This window comes from Neolamprologus brichardi, unplaced genomic scaffold, assembly GCF_056152115.1.
Source record: "Neolamprologus brichardi isolate AB-2024 unplaced genomic scaffold, ASM5615211v1 NODE_ptg000033l+_length_6344489_cov_1, whole genome shotgun sequence".
NCBI lineage: Eukaryota > Metazoa > Chordata > Actinopteri > Cichliformes > Cichlidae > Neolamprologus > Neolamprologus brichardi.
This window is the reverse complement of record NW_028270137.1, coordinates 97553-114266: the sequence shown is the minus strand read 5'-3', so window position 1 is coordinate 114266 and position 16714 is coordinate 97553. Positions and strand designations below refer to the sequence as shown.

Genomic DNA, 16714 nt, shown 5'->3' with positions numbered 1-16714 from the left:
CTTTAATGCCACCACAGCAGATTGTGTCACAGTTTTGCAGCTATAGTAACCTGGCAAGTAATCACTTGCCTTAAAAGTCTCGCCAGTCCTCTAGAGACACTTGTTGGTGGTATTTATTTGTTCATGTTACAGGCCTTGCTGTAGTGGGCGTGGCCACAGATTACAATCCTGTAAAACAGGAGAGATAATGAACAGAGGAAATCTGTTCTTGTTCAGTTTCACTTTCAGGTGACTCTGGGTTGCTCTGACATATAATATGTGTATTTGTTTTCTGGGCTCTCTCTGGATTCCTCTGTGGCTGATATGTTGCTCTCAGATTCACTGTTTGATGCTGAGCTTGTGGTGATACTCTAAGTCAGTACTGGCTGTTTCAGACTTTTCACAGTCACTGCTTTCAGGCGTCTCCATCCAGTCACGTCTCCCAACACGATGACTTCTTTTCTTTTGGTTCCCTCTACGTGGAAGTGGTCAACAGGTAGGTCTTTCACGAGGTGTAGGAGATTTCTAACAGACGACAGCTTACAGTCCTGCGTAGATGAAAGTGACTTTGTAACTTGTAGCTGTAAATTAAATGTGTAAGTGATATTTATATAGGTGTAAACTTATCCACAGCTTTATGCCTTGTTGCTGTTTTAGAAAGAGTTAAAAAATGAATGTCCACTATTTAAACCTTTTGAATGCAGGATATTTTATTAAAGCAATTTAGCAGGAGGGGGAAAAGCCAGCTCACATACTATGATCACATAATGAAATCACTTAATACTCATCTAATTAACCCACTGTTAGCTAATGTTGATCTTTTGAGGAGAGAGATTGAGGAGAGAACGGTCACATCCATGCCTGAAGAGGCCCTTATCTCTGTTTTGCATCCCTGCAACTTCAACACTCCAGGGATTCAGTTGAAATCCAAATCCTCTTGAATTTATAATTCACAAGTGATGATGCCTCTTTAGCCCTGCAGGGCTGCTTTGACTGTACAGACTGGTCAGTGTTTATAGAATCATGTAGAGACATTAATGAACTCACTGACGTTGTCTGCAGCTATATCTCCTTTTGCAGAGACATGATTATCCCTTCAAAGGTTGTGCATTTTTTCCCTAATAACAAACCATGGTCTTCAAAAGCTCTTATGAGGCTGATTCATGAAAAAAGCTTTTACTGAAGGGAATATCTTGAAAGTCAGAGAAATTAGGAAGGAGATCAGATCAGAAATTAAAAAAGCCAAAATAAAATACAAGGATAAGGTAGAGGCGGAGATGGGTAGCAATAACTTAAGGGTGGCCTGGGCAGGCATGAAACACATGACTGGTCACTGTTACAGTGACTGTAATAAGATGAGTCTCCCTGGTTTTAGTTCAGACTCTCAGTTAGCCAATGAGCTGAATAGATTTTATTTGAGATTTAATGATAATTATAATTCAAGGAATACACTTGATTTCTTAATAGAGAGCACCAGAGCCCCCCCAGCTTTGTTCTTTGATGAAAGAAGGGTGGGAAATCTTTTTAAAATGAGTAAGAGTAACAAAAGTCCAGGTCCTGATAATATTTGTGGCCAGTTGCTTAGAACATGTGCTGAGCAATTAGGCAGTGTTTTTTATTACATCTTTCTTTTATCTCTTCGGCAACAGAAGGTTCCAGAGGAAAAAATCAATTATTTCTCCAGTTGCTAAGACCACAAAACCTACATCATTAAATGATTTTAGGCCTGTCGCTCTAACATCTTTAGTGGTGAAGTACTTTGAAAAACTTGTGAGGAAGGAGATCCTGCAGCAAGTAGAGAAGCTTATAGACTCACTACAATTTGCATACAGGCCTCGTAGAGATGTTGATGATGCAGTGGTCACTCTGTTGAATTTCCTCATGACATCTCTCACCTTCTCAACAAAATCCAGGGTGTTCTGGATGTGGTGTTCAGAGCTGCCCACCAGTGGGTTGAGGATCAAAGCCAGAAACTTGGAGATGTTATAGGTGACCGAGTTGATCATGCAGACAATCGGTCTTAAAGGTGCACCCTGTTTATGTATTTTCGGTAAACCATACAGACTTGGTGTAGACTCCCCTGGGTATAGCCTGTGGTATGAGGTCCGGTCAATAGCCTTGTCTTGTTCTAACTGCTTCAGACAGTCTATCACCCTCTTCCTGTAGCCACTCCCTGGGTCTCGTTTTAGGGGCTCATAAGTATTTTCATCACTGAGAAGTGACAAAATCTTCTCATGATAGTCTTTCTGGTTTAGCAATACATGAGAGGTTATGAGAATTTGCATAATTATGATTAAGGAACTGACCTCACAGCCTTCAGTGGGCTGGTTTCAGTCATTATGCAAATGTACTGTTTATAAGATTGGGGAAACCTGCAGTCAGCTGAGACTGAAGAAGTCACTTGGATGACTGACGAAATGTTTCTCCCAGAAAACGCTACGTCCAGATGAACAGAATCAACTTTTGGAGATTTATTTTCCTGGATGATTGAGAATGCATCAAGACATCATACTGAATGCCTTATATGACATCATACTGTATGCCTGACATGACATCATACTGTATGCCTATATGACATCATACTGAATGCCTATATGACATCATACTGTATGCCTTATATGACATCATACTGTATGCCTATATGACATCAATCTGAATGCATATACGATATCAAGCTGTCTCGTTCCAGGACTTCAGGCTGAGTGCATACATGAGACAAGGCTGTATGACATAAATGACACCCTAACCCACTCCAGGAGCCGACTCTGAAGACAGGAAAAAGCAGGTAAGTTTTCACACAGGATCTGGACTGAGCAATAAAACATCACTGACTAACCTGATACTCAGGCCATGACTGATTGAGTGCGCAGATCTTATATGCTGCTGGAATAATTGCCCACAGGTGCTCAGCCAGGGAGGAGCAACTGATCTCCGCCCAAAGGAAGAGGACCGCTGTTGGAAACCTACAGGTATGCACCCAGAACATGACAACATCAATCTGTATGCAGACATGACATCAAGCTGTCTTGTTCCAGGGCTTCAAGCTGAGGGCATAAATGACATCAATCTGTAAGACTTATAAGACATTAAAATGGGGCGATTGTGGCTCAAGAGTTGGCAGTTCGTCTTGTAATCGGAAGGTTGCCAGTTCGAGCCCCGGCTCTGACAGTCTCAGTCAAATAGGTTTGAGCTACAAACCTATCAAAGTTGGTTTGATATCAACCTGTATGCCTATATGACATCATCTTATATGAAGCCTAATCTTGAAAGTAGAGATAGTGTCTGTCTCCCGAATCCAAACTGGAAGCTGGTTCCACAGAAGAGGGGCCTGAAAACTGAAGGCTCTGCCTCCCATTCTACTTTTAAATACTCTAGGAACAACAAGTAGGCCTGCAGAGTGAGAGCGAAGTCATTAAGATAAGATGGGGCCTGATTATTTAAGACCTTGTATGTGAGGAGCAGGATTTTGAATTCTGGATTTAACAGGAAGCCAATGAAGGGAAGCCAAAACAGGAGAAATCTGCTCTCTCTTTCTAGTCCCTGTCAGGACTCTTGCTGCAGCATTTTGGATTAGCTGAAGGCTTTTCAGGGAGTTTTTTGGACATCCTGATAATAACGAATTACAGTCGTCCAGCCTGGAAGTAATAAATGCATGAACTAGTTTTTCAGTGTCACTCTGAGACAGGATATTTCTAAAAATGACTCCAAGGTTCCTCATAGTGTTACTGGAGGCCAAGGTAATGCCATCCAGAGTAATAATCTGGTTAGATACCATATTTCTAAGTTTTTCAGCGCCAAGTACAATGACCTCAGTTTGATCTGAATTAAGAAGCAGAAAGTTAGCGGCCATCCAGGTCTTTATGTCTTTAAGACATTCCTGCAGTTTAACTAATTGGTGTGTGTTATCTGGCTTCATGGACAGATAGAGCTGGGTGTCATCTGCATAGCAGTGTAAATGTATGCTATGTCTTCTAATGATGCTGCCTAGGGGAAGCATGTATAATGTAAACAGAATTGGTCCTAGCACTGAACCCTGTGGAACTCCATAATTAACCTCAGTGTGTGAAGAGGACTCTCCATTTACATGCACAAATTGGAGTCTATTAGATAGATATGATACAAACCACTGCAGTGCAGTACCTGTAATACCTACAGCATGTTCTAATCGCTCTAAAAGGATATTATGGTCGACAGTATCGAACGCTGCACTGAGGTCTAGCAGTGTTTTCTGTTTGTTTCTGTCAGAACCATGAAGACCGCCTCACCCTAGAAGAACGTTAGTCCATGTAGGGTATCTTAGCACAGTTTACTTGTGTCAGTTAGGTCAGCTAGTGGGAGGGCAGAGAGGGCAGCCTCTTCATTATTTTATTGTAGAGTGACAGGAACTGCCTATGAGCTTCTAATCAGGCAGAAGTATTGACAGAAAATATATCAAAGGAAATACATTGATGAAAATCAAAGAAGAGAAATATTTATGTGATGTTCCATTTTCCTGAGAACTGGCTGTGATGACTCCTTCAAGTACTACATGCTACTTTGTCCTGCTAGTTAAGCCTGCTGTCTGTTCTCAGGCCTCCCCCTGTTTCACTGCCATATATCCATCACCAGAGGGCTCCACTGACCTGCCTGCTGACATCAGAGCACACCCCTGTGTCATGTGACCTGGCTGGAGTTGCAAAGCTGGACTCAGAGGCTGTATCCCAATTCAGGGTCTGCAGCCTTAAAGGCCGCATTTTAAGGCCGATTACGTCACAGCGACGCAACGAAGGCTGTCCCAATTCAAAGGCTGCTCGAAATGCAGCCCTCAAATGCGTCCTTAATTTCCCTGAATTTTAAGGATGTGGCGGTGTAGACTTCGTGGCCCAACATATCCCAGACTTCATAGCGCGGCAGTCGGTGTGGATAATTTTGCCACAGACGGCAGAAGCAGAGCCGCCGAAGAGTAAACTGTTAAAAGTAAGTACTGAATATTATGTCACTTATTTATGTGAAAATGTTTAATAATGAGGGACATTAAAACATTACTGTTGGTCACATGTCGGCAAAGTTATTTGCCATTAGCGATGTTTGTACGTTCAGCGTTTATTTGGTTTTAAAGCCTTTAAAATATAATAATACTGTCACGGCGAGTGAGAAGAGCCGTGTGGAAAAGGTAAAGGAGGATCCAAACGCAGGCAGTAGTGAAGGTGTGAAGGTGATTTATTGAACACGAAATATAGATAGGCAAACGGCAAAACGGAGAACTAAACTATACTGGGACAAGATGGCGCCGGTGTGTGTGGCTTGCCGTCTGTCACTGCCAGTGTTATGTTTGTTTGTTTTGATTTTATTGACTATTGTACTAAATGCCAACTCTCTCTTGGTGTATGATCGCCAAACCCTACTGGATCTCCGACCTTCTGCCAAAGGCTGGGCAAAGTGGAACCAAGCTGGATATAAAACTTTGCCCCCGCTAAATTCGGAGATCCCGGCTCACCTGTGCCGTGTTCCAGATCCACCACTCCGGCAAAAGTGCCGTCGCCGGGGTCGAAGGGCTGGCTTCCTGGTGAAGCTGAAAGCTTCGTTAAGGTATTCTCTTAAGCCCTTATCCAGAAAACAAGGAGTGGTGCCAAACTTCTGTTTCTCTCGGCGATCGTTGGAACCTGTCTGTGCCTGGCTGGTACCTGTCATCGGCCTGGATGGGATGTTTCAGTCCCGAAAACCCTGCTCTCCTCGCCCCCGTCGGCGTGGTGTGAATCTGCGGAACCTGCGGCCTCTGTGTCGGGCTTCTAGGACGGCTAGCGAAGGGGATCCGCCGCTTACCGCCAGGATTGGCCTGGTAAATGCTAGGTCCCTAGCGAACAAAACTTTTATCCTGAAGGATTTTTTCACATCCCGAGGACTGGATTTTCTCTGTTTGTGCGAGACGTGGCTGAGCGCCGGTGAGTGCAGCATCTTCTCAGATCTTCTACCTGGCGATTGCTGCTATTTTAATTCCCCACGTATGTTGGGCCGAGGAGGAGGAATAGCTACGATCTTTAAAAGTCATTTTAAATGTAAGCAGCTATCAACCCCGTCGTTCACCAGCTTTGAACTGTCTGTGTTTGAGCTGGGCTGCTCTCACACAGTGTTGTGTGCGGTGGTTTATCGGCCTCCAAAATACAATAAGGACTTTGTGAGTGACTTTGCTGACTTCTTGGCTGAATTCATGCCAAAATATGATCGTGTTCTTATTGTTGGGGATTTTAATATTCACGTGTGTTGTCCTGATATGCCCATGGCGAAGGGCTTTTTAAACCTTATTGATTCGTTTAATCTGGTGCAATGTGTGACAGGTCCCACACATGAACGTGGACACACACTTGATCTTGTTTTATCTCATGGTTTTTCTGTTTTTAACATAGATATTTGTGATGCTGTGTTTTCTGACCACAGTCCTGTGATGTTTGAAGTTCCTCTTGCCTGTGCCTCAGTTAAACCTCGCGCTGCTGCTCTGCGCCGTCGTGTTTTTAACTCCTCCACTGCTGAACACTTTTCAACAGTCTTTGACCAGATCTGTAAGATCCCGGATTTTTTATGTAGCCAGACTGAGGAACTGAGCTCATGGTTTTATTCTACCTGTCGGACTGCTTTGGACACTGTGGCTCCATTAAAAACCAGACGGCCTAAAACTAAATCTGAGCCCTGGCTGAACGACATGACCCGAGCTGTCAGGCGCGACTGCCGTCGAGCTGAGCGCAAGTGGAAAAAGGACAAACTAGAAGTGTCGTTCCAGATGCTGAAGGACTGTTGGCGCCAATATCAAAGAACTGTAAAAGATGCCAAAAGAAAACACTTATCTGACATTATTTTGTCAAACTGTCACAACCCGCGTGTTTTATTTAAAACTATTGACTCTGTTCTTAATGCACCTTATACTGACTGTATCGAGCCCTCATCAGATGCCTGTGAAAAGTTTTTACACTTTTTTATTGAGAAGGTCTCCTCCACAAGGGCTCAAATCTCTCCTTGTGCTTATGACCTCTCAGTCTCTGTTTCCTGCTCTGCTGTCTTTGACAGGTTTGAGCCTGTGACTCTGTCCTTTTTAAAGGAGACTGTTGGTCATCTTAAGCCTGCAGGGTCTCCAAATGATGCTGTCCCTCCTCGACTTTTAAAAGAGGTGTTACCTACAGTTGGTCCTTTGGTTCTTGAGCTGGTAAACCATAGTCTGATGTCAGGTGTTGTCCCTAAAGATTTTAAACATGCAGTAGTCAAACCCCTGATTAAAAAACCTGCTCTTGATCCTACGGTTCTTGCAAACTATAGGCCTATCTCCAAACTACCTTTTCTTTCCAAAATTCTGGAAAAGGTAGTTTACAGCCAAATAATGGCCTTCCTGGAAAAGCAAAATGTTTTAGAGGTTTTCCAATCTGGTTTTAAACCCTTTCATAGCACTGAATCAGCCCTTTTAAAAGTTTTTAATGACATATTTCTAGCGACTGATGCTGGGGACTGTGTTGTTCTTGTGCTTTTAGATTTGACAGCTGCGTTTGATACAGTGGATTATGCCATTTTATTCTCTCGTTTGGAGCACTGGGTGGGCATTAGGGGCACAGCACTGGAGTGGCTCAGGTCCTACTTGGCGGGGCGAACTTTTTGTGTCAGCCTTGGTGACTATGTGTCGTCCTCCGCTCCCCTCTTGTGTGGTGTCCCACAGGGCTCAGTTCTAGGCCCCCTCCTCTTCTCTTTATATCTGCTTCCTCTTGGTTCTGTACTGAGAAAGCACGGCATTCCTTTCCACTTTTATGCTGATGACTGTCAGATCTATGTCCCTCTAAAGAAAAAAGGCAGATACCTTACACAGCCATTACTTCAGTGTCTCGATGACATTAAGGCTTGGATGTCTGTTAACTTTTTAAAATTCAATGATAAAAAGACAGAGGTGATGGTTTTTGGTAGCCCCACTGAGACCCCCAATGTGTGTGTAGATTCCCTGGCACAGTATGTTAAGCCAACTGTCACAAACCTGGGGGTCAAAGTGGACTGTGATCTGAAGTTTGATAATCAGATAAAAGCAGTGGTAAAATCAAGCTTCTTTCACCTCAGGCAGCTGGCAAAAATAAAGTCAATTCTTTCACGGCAGCACTTTGAGACAGTGATCCACGCCTTTGTTAGCACTCGGCTGGATTACTGTAATGCACTTTATATTGGGGTCAGCACATTATATATTAGTCATCTACAGAGGGTGCAAAATGCCGCAGCTCGTCTTTTAACTGGCACTCGAAAGTTTGAGCACATTTCCCCTGTTTTAGCTTCACTTCACTGGCTGCCCATTTCTTTTAGGATTCATTTTAAAATTCTTTTATTTACTTTTAAAGCTCTCCATGGCCTAGCCCCATCTTATCTCTCTGAGCTGCTACAGCCTTATACACCCACCCGCTCTCTCAGGTCAGCTGATCAGCTGCTCCTGAAGATACCCAGGACTGGGCGTAAACTTAGAGGAGATCGTGCTTTTGCTGTAGCAGCTCCAAAACTGTGGAACGAGCTTCCTTTAGAGATTAGACAGGCCAGTTCTTTATCTGTTTTTAAGTCCCTCTTGAAAACCCACCTTTTTACCCTGGCCTTTGACACCACGTGAGATGTTGGTTTTTTATATTTTTATTTTTATTTTTAGTTGTTTTTAGGTGATTCAATGCTGTTTTATATTGTTTTTGTTTCAATATAGGGCTGTTTTAATTTTATGTTTTATGTGTTTTACTTATTTATTTTGCTGTTTTCTGTTATTCTATTGTTTTAACTTATTTTCTGTACAGCACTTTGTTCCTGTGCTGGGTATTTTAAAGTGCTCTATAAATAAAATTGGATTGGATTGGAACTAAACTACTGAGCATGAACAAGAACATGAACCTGGACATAAAGGAAGGAAGACGATGGTACGTGATGATGACGGCAGGGAACACACGAATGAAACATGGTGGACACACAGATGGACCAGCAACTACAATGACAGAGGACACGACTTAAATACACTCAGAGAAACACAGGGGGATTACACACAGGTGGGAGTAATTAACGAGACGAGAGGTAAAACTGAACACATTCACATGAGACACAGACCTTCACAATAAAACAGGAAACAAGAGATCACTACACGAGGACGCAGACAGAACACAGAACTAAACTCACACAAAACATGAGAACACAAATCCTTAACCACGAGTAAACAGAAACATGGAACTCAAATAGTAACCAACAAATCACAAAGGTAACACAACGATCATTCAAGAGATAAACCAAAGCATAATAAACTCAAAATGCTGGGTCGAACCAACCCAGAACCGTGACAAATACCATAGCTGACCTTATGTAACCGGTGTGATTCTGCGTTTTGCGTAGAAAAGGGGAGAGGCAAAAGGAGTACACTGTATTTATAGGGTTGCACCCAAGAAGAAGAAGAAAAGAATGAGGAGGGCTCTAACTGATAATGAACATAACTACAGGCTCGGAGGTCCTAAAAGTCAGGTATAAAAGGAACGGTTTGGGGGTTTAGAACACATTTTCTGTAATTATAACAATAATAATAATAATAATAATGATAATAATACATTTTATTTAAAAATAGCGCCTTTCAAAGCACCCAAGGACACTGTACAACAGATAAAAACACAAAAACTGAAAATATACACAATAATAAAAATAACAGATAAAAGTTAAGAGCATACAGAGGTTTAAACATAAGCAATTTTAAACAGATGAGTTTTGAGGGTGGACTTAAAAGAGGGAATGAAGTAATGTTTCTGAGGTCAGGGGGTAAGGAATTCCAAAGTCGAGGGGCAGAGCAACTAAAAGCCCCGCCCCCCATTGTAATCAGACGAGCGGAAGGAACAGAGAGAGAAAGAGAAGATGAAGATCTGAGGCACCGGGATGGGAAGTACATCTGTACTAAATCAGAGAGGTATGGTGGAGAGAGAGAATGAATAACCTTAAATGTATAAAGGATTATTTTAAAATGGATGCGAAATTTAACCGGGAGCCAGTGAAGCTGCTTCAGGATTGGGGAGATGTGGTGGGTAGAGAAAGTCCTAGTAATAATACGGGCAGCAGAGTTCTGGACATGTTGGAGCTGGTTGATGGATTTTTGTGTAAGGCCAAATAATAGTGAGTTACAGTAATCAATTCGAGAGATAACAAGATTATGGACGAGAATGGCAGTGGCATGAGGAGTGAGAAAAGGGCGGAGGCGATTGATGTTACGGAGTTGAAAATATGCTGCACGTGTGACATTATTGATATGTAAATTAAAAGATAATGTGCTATCAAGAATGACACCCAAGCTTTTCACAGAGGGAGAGATAGGGACCAGCGAATTATTGATAGTGAAAGAGAAATTGTTAATTCTGGATAGCAATTGTTTAGTGCCGACCAGGAGAAGTTCTGATTTATTGCTGTTGAGTTTAAGAAAGTTGGAGGAGAACCAGGAATTGAGTTCAGCTAAGCAGAGGGTGAGGGAGGGTGGAGGAAGAGTAGAATCGGGTTGGGTAGAGAGGTAAAGCTGGGTGTCATCGGCATAGCAGTGGAACTGAATATTATATTTACAAAAAATATGTCAGAGAGGAAGAAGGTAAATGATGAAAAGAAGGGGCCCGAGGACAGATCCCTGGGGCACCCCAGTAGATAGAGGAGAAGGCTGAGAAGTGAAGGATTTTAATTGAATGAACTGAGTGCGGTCAGACAGGTATGATTTGAACCAGGCTAATGGAGTATGAGAGAGACCAATAGAAGCTAATCTACTAAGAAGAATGGGATGAGAGATGGTGTCAAAGGCTGCACTCAGATCAAGGAGAATAAGGATGGAGAGGAGACCAGAATCAGCTGCCATAAGAAGATCATTTGTTATTTTTATGAGAGCAGTTTCGGTGCTATGCAGAGGACGGAAACCAGACTGGAACTGTTCATAAAGGTTATTATCAGATAGGTGTAGATGGACTTGTGAAGCAACTATTTTTTTCAAGAATTTTTGAGAGGAATGGTAGATTGGAGATAGGACGGAAATTATTAAAGTTATTGGGATCTAGACCTGTTTTTTTCAGGATTGGGGTAATGGCGGCAACTTTGAAAGAAGCAGGAACAGTTACAGTGGTGAGTGAAGAGTGAATAATAGCAGATATGAGGGGAAGGAGAGGGGGTAAACAGGCTTTGACAAGGACAGTGGGGATAGGATCAAGCTGGCAGGTAGAAGGCTTTGATTTGTGGATGAGATCAGCAATATCAGTTAAAGACGGAAGTTGAAAAACAGAGAGGAAGTTAGAAGGGGGTGGAATTGCGACAGAGGAGCTACATTGAGCATTAGGGTCCAAGTCAAGGTGTATTTTATGAATTTTTTCAGTGAAGAATAGCATTAGAGCGTCGCAGAAGTTAGATGAACAGAGATGAGCGGGCAGAGAATCAGGTGGCCTGTTAAAGGAGTTGAATAATGAGAATAGGGTCTTGGTGGAGTTCTCACTTGAACAGACAATGGTAGAATAATAGGCAGATTTAGTTTGACTGATACATTCCTGATAAATATTTCAATAGTTTGAGTTCAGGTGTTACCAGGGTGCAGAGCGAGAAAAGAGTACAGTTCTGGTTTTCTGTGGAGCAAGAGAATTCAAAATACTACTGAGGCTATGATTATAATAAAATACTAGATCCTCCTGAATAGCCAAATTGCTAAGAGACAAGCAGCTAGAGAGAGCAGAAGAAAGGATATCAAGATTTATATTCTTGATATTCCAGAAAGAAATAATACGAGGATTGTTAATTATAGAGAAAGTCATGTGAACATTAAAGGAGAGAAGTAGATGATCCGAAATTAGCAGCTCGTCAGCTGAGGAGTTGGAGGGGGTAAGTCCAGAACAACAGACTAGGTCCAAAGTATGGCCCTTAGTGTGGGTAGGGAAGTTTATGTATTGTTCAAGGCTGAAGCTATCAAAGCAGGATAAAAGGTCCTTGGTAAGAGGATGGTCGCAGTTATCCACGTGGACGTTGAAGTCACCCAGCAATATCATATTAGGGGAAACAGTAGCTAGGTTGGTCAGCAGATCAGCAAAGTCACTGATAAAAACAGAATTAAATTTTGGGGGGCGGTAGATGACAGCTATGACAGTTGGAGTAGGTCCTGAGAGTTGACAAACAACAGATTCAAAGGAGCTGTACGTAGGCACAGACAGCGGCGAGACTTTCCAGTTCTCGCGATAGATTACCGCGAGGCCACCACCACGGCCGGACTCACGAGGTTGGCAGGTGTAAACAAACCCCGGGGGGTGGAGTCGTTGAGTTGCGAAAAGTCATTGGGCTGTTGCCATGTCTCAGTCAAGCAGAAAAAGTCAAACTTACGGTCTGTTAGGAGATCCTGGATGAGATGTCCTTTGTTCGTAAGCGAACGGATATTAAGCAGGCCGAAGTTGACGGAAGTACTGTCGGACTGGATGAGAGTGTTGGGCGACCTAGGCAGGTTAGCCAAAACATTGTGGTCAACAGACCTGCCGGGGTTCCGTTGAGAGCGACCAGAGGTGGACCAGAAGGACTGAATTGGCTTGGAATTATCCTGATGGAAATACAGACGGGAGCCCCGATGTATGTACTTTCGACGAGGGAGGAAGGCAATGTCCGTGTGGAGATGAAGAGCAGCCAGCGGCGGAGCAGCCAGGGAGAAGCGGAGCCGGAGGAGCTCATCAGCTGTATACTGATGGAGCCCAGTGCCAAGTGGGTAGATCGATGACATAAAGATCCAGACCCACACAGACAGTGCATAGATCCTGAAAAGCCACATCATGGACAGGAACAACCGGACAGAGACACCGGTGGGCCGTAGAGACAGGAACAGGACAGGAATCCGTAGCGACAGCGATAGCGGTGAGTAGCGGCAGCAAGTCGCGCCAGCGTTCACTCAACCGGAAGAATGGCACCGAAATGTGCGCAATGTGATTTATGACCCTGTTACACTGAATCTTACAGAGAATGTGATGATTTTGTGGATAATTAAAGTCAGTCATATATCCACAAACACAACAAGCTGAAAGTCAGTGATGCTGCTCGGTTTGCAGTCCTGAATATCACGGCACAAGCAGGATTCACTGCACTGTTAATGTTAGCTAAGTTATATTGCTGCCTTTGTTCGGTGGTGTCGAGCCAAACGGACTTTAACGTGTGTTTGAACGAGCTGACGGTTCACTCGTTAAGCTGAAAGAAAGATGCTTTAATCACAGGAGTCACACATGTGTCCACTGTACCATCTGGAACTCTTCTTGTTCAGCACTCGTAATAACACAAACACTAAATCCTCCTGTTTGTAGCAGTGTGTACACCTGAGACTGTCACCTGTGTGTCTGTCCTGCACTCTCTCTCTGTTTCTTTCTCTCTGATTGTGGAATAAAAGTATGAACATGTGTTTATAAGTTACACTTGTGTTTGAATCCTGCAGCTTATCACACATTTGATTTCCATGTGTGACGACTGCAAGTGTCCAGAGTGAGGACAGACTGAGGGACCCACTGCTGCACATCATCTGTGAGGCTTTGCACCCCTGATGATCCACCAGGACAAACTCAGCAGTGTGTGAGGAAGAGGAGGAGGAAGAGCCAGCAGCAGCTGACAGATGGAGAGAATAGACAGACTGTTCCCTGTTTGTGAGGGACTGCTAGGAAAGTTTAACATAACTAACTGTCTGTCCTGAATCAGTCTTATTAGGTAATGTTCAAATAATGTTATCATCCAGTGTTTGCAGTGTGGGAGAAAGTACTCAGGGCCTTCAAGTTACACACTATGAAAGGCAGCAACAAGTTTAATGTTCAGAAACCTAAAGTATGTATCAGCAGCAGAATGGAGCTAAAAATAAATGTTTGTTTCAGTTCTATGAAGCTTTGAGTATTTTGGATCAGTAGCACTGCTGTGTTTGTTGCATCATATTGCTGTAATTGTTTATATGCTTTATATATTCTGAGGTAAGTTGATCTATAGTGTTACATCATATTCTATAAGGATGTTATGTGTTTGTAGACTTTCTGCCCAGTTTGACCCATTTAGCAGAAGTCAGCCTGTTTAAGGCTCTGATATCTATTCTGTGTGACTTAAAGCAGTTATGACATGGTCTGATTTTCTCACCCAATAAAGGAATATTTCATATATCAGTCTACTCTTCATTCTATCAGACACAGTTATCACAGCTCGTACATTTGCTTCTTCCACACATATATAAGCATTGAGCCAAATTTAGTAATGCCAACATATTAAAAGAACAATATTTGTCTCTTATATATGATACATCTATAGATACACTGTCACAGATACTTGTCTTTAAGTGAAGATTTAAAGTGATAGGAAATATAAATAAATGCAACTTGAATCTTTTCTGAAGCTCAGTGTTTGACACAGAGTTCATGTTCACTGCTGTAATAACTAATAATGATTAATATAATATTGGCCATATTATATTTACATTACCAAAGTGAGATGACTTTAGTCTCATGAACAACATTAACTAATTGTTATTTACTAGCTAATCTTAAATGATAAATAATCAGAAATGAAGCCATTTCTGTACTGAAGTACAATCATGTTTTACAGTCCTGTGGTCTCAGCCTCACATACTTATCAAACCACACAACTTATATTCTTTGTGAAAACTCTTCTTTCAAAAAAACACCCAAAACAACCCCTCCACCCACCCACCAAAACTGTGCTATACACAATTTTGTCAACACCATGGACAAAACAAAAAACAAAACAAAAAACAAAACAACTTAAGCAAATGCATAAATTAAAGCTATATTTTCTTGAATAGTCTTTTGAATGTAGGTTAGTCTTATGATTGTAAAGAGACTGTCAGCTTAGCTGCTTTGTAATTCTCTTGTTTGAATCCCTCAGCAGCTTAAAAACTGTGAGGTTATGAATCTCTCCCTCTCTTTTGTTGTGTGTGTGTGTGTGTGTGTGACAGAGAGAAAGAGAGAAATGGTTTTTAACAAATCAGAACACATCCAATACCACTTTGCAGGAATGGAGACCACAGAGGAAAGAAGGATCAAGAATGGTGAACGGTGGAAAGCTCCATACTGTTCTCATGAAAATGTCTCAAAGAGAAAACTGACAGAGGTCATAAAACTGGTTTTAGGCACAATGTTAGCCGGAGACAACAAACTGCTGCCAAATTTACCATAATGTGATATTAGCCACAATGTTTTTAATTAGATGACAGTTTAAAGCCAAGGATGGAACTTTCTTGACATCTCAACCAAAGGCCACCGGTGTGCTTGTCCCCTCTCTGCTCTCACTCATAAGCCCCTTTCAACAAACGTATGAAACCTGTGCAGTGCTAGGAAGGTAGCCTCAGAGTATGTCATTTCCTCGTTTTACTTTCAATCATGGTCATCGAGTCTCTGACAATAAGAAAATGTGTTTACATCATTTTTATAGATCCCATAAATAATTGTGACTATATTACAGAACAGCACTGTTCATAATAAGTGTAACGTAATGAAGGAGAAGGTTATGTTAACAAGAAGATTTGTAAAAGAAATCAGCAATTACTTGTTTTAGACCAGGGGTCTCAAACTCGCTGCGTCCCACATCACCCCTACTTGTATATTGATGTGAAGAAATATAATGCAATTTGGCCCTTGAACTTTTTTTGTTAGAGAGGATTTGTTTGTTGTTGAGTGCAATGGTAAAATAAGTTCTTTAAAAAGCAAGAAATGATTTAATATGAAGACAATGTGAATAACATGTTGAGGGATTGGCTGTGTTAGTTGACATTAGACAATCTCAATAAACATGTAGGATGAACATCAAAATGTGGTCCAATCAAGTTTTTTTAGATAATATATGTTGTTGTTGTTTTGTGTGTGTTTGTTATCAATGTTGTGAAAAACGTTAAGCTTAGTAAGCCATCAAGCACTGATTACTCGTAGAAGAGCACCAATAGGAGAAAGAACTAATTAGAAGGTGTTATTATTCAGTCTGTACATCGAATAGAAGGCACTAACCACAAGGTGATCTTCAATGCATCTCTGTGTGAATGTGAACGGGGCGAGAAGACCCCCACTGACTGCATGTCTTTAGACTGTGGGAGGAAGCTGGAGAGAACATGCAGACTCCACACAAAGACCCCGGCCTGATGGGGTTAGGGTCCTGAGTTTGATACCCAAACTGAACGCAGGACAGAGGAAGGGATGGGTGATGTTCATGTGTGCCCAGGTGTATGATGTGGCTCTTTGCGGTGACACAGTAAAAAATGTGGCTGTTTGTCTGTGACTGGTTGGCTGCCCCAGCCCTGGCACTTCATGTATTTCAGTAATGTCTTTTTCTCCCGTCTCCTCCTCTCGTTTACATGTTTTGCCCTTGTGACCCATTCCTTCTGTCACGTGTGTTTTCCCCTCCAGCCATCATGTTCTGTTTGTGCTTAGTTATGTCCATGTCTCATCTCTAGTCCTCTTTTCCCTCTGTATGTATTTACAGTGTACGTGTTCCTCGTCGGTTCGTCATGCTAAGTCTGCGTGTCTTATTCCGTCATGTGTCATGTATCACTCCAAATCTCACTGACTTTAACTAATAATAACTGTTTGCTGAGTGTTATGTCTAAAAGGTATTGCACAATCGCCTCTAGTAGAGGATCAGGTTTGTTTTCCACTGATAATGGATTTTAACATGACTGACCAATGATTGTGGAGCACGTCCATGTAGGATCTTATAAATACAACGAGCAAACTTAAATGTTTTAAAATGTTCAAAACTTAATATATTA

At 42.1% G+C, this 16714-nt stretch overlaps 1 pseudogene; it reads right to left on the bottom strand.

Annotated features, from left to right (window-relative positions):
* Positions 1-3220: 3220 nt before the first annotated feature.
* Positions 3221-12748, bottom strand: LOC148094587 (uncharacterized; annotated as a pseudogene).
* Between the last annotated feature and the right edge of the window lie 3966 nt (positions 12749-16714).